Genomic DNA, 754 nt, shown 5'->3' on the forward strand with positions numbered 1-754 from the left:
TTATAAAGTTATTTCAATCTTTATTAGAAATTTGTATTCACACCAAATCAACAAATATTATTGAGTACTTATTCCATGCAAAACACTATATCAGAGAGTAAAAATGTCATTGGAACCTCTAAGAGCCCAGCTGGGGAGACAAAAATGAAAGAATCAATACAGCAGAATGAGTAGCAATATAAAGCAAGAACTGCATTAGTAATTCAAGACAAATTACCAGGTGAATCTTAAAGAAAGGAATCCTGTGGGTTTAGAGGAAAGAGAGTGCATGGGGTTTGGAGAGTGCAAGAAGAGTTCTTCAAGCAGAAAAGACATAAACCGAACAAAATATAAGAGAAAAGTTGCCACCCTGAACAAGCCCGATCCCGTTTGATCTTGGAAGCTAAGCAGGGTCGGACCTGGTTAGTACTTGGATGGGAGACCAACTAGGAAGACCAGGTGCTTGTAGGCATAAAAAATAAATAAAAAATAAAAAATAAGGGATTGTAAACTGACAAGGTCTTTGCAACCTTTGAGGTCAACCAAGGGTTGCCTCACCTAAAAAAAAAAAAGAGAGAAGGAGAAAAGTCCCCATGACCGAAGTTGAACTTAATCAAACAGGCCTTCTCCACAAATCCCTCTCTCGTTCTCACATCCATCTATCCACACATAACTGAGACTCTCCATGTCTGACCTCACTTGATTTCTCGTTTCTGTTTCCTCTTTGCAATATTACCAACTCTCATAAGTTCAATTAACATATGTCTTAAATTTG

At 37.7% G+C, this 754-nt stretch overlaps 1 pseudogene; it reads left to right on the forward strand.

The window, feature by feature from the left end:
* Positions 1–336: 336 nt before the first annotated feature.
* Positions 337–447, forward strand: LOC120587866 (uncharacterized; annotated as a pseudogene).
* Positions 448–754: the final 307 nt, after the last annotated feature.

This window comes from Pteropus medius, unplaced genomic scaffold (genome assembly GCF_902729225.1).
Source record: "Pteropus medius unplaced genomic scaffold, Ma_sr-lr_union100, whole genome shotgun sequence".
Taxonomy (NCBI): Eukaryota; Metazoa; Chordata; class Mammalia; order Chiroptera; family Pteropodidae; genus Pteropus; species Pteropus medius.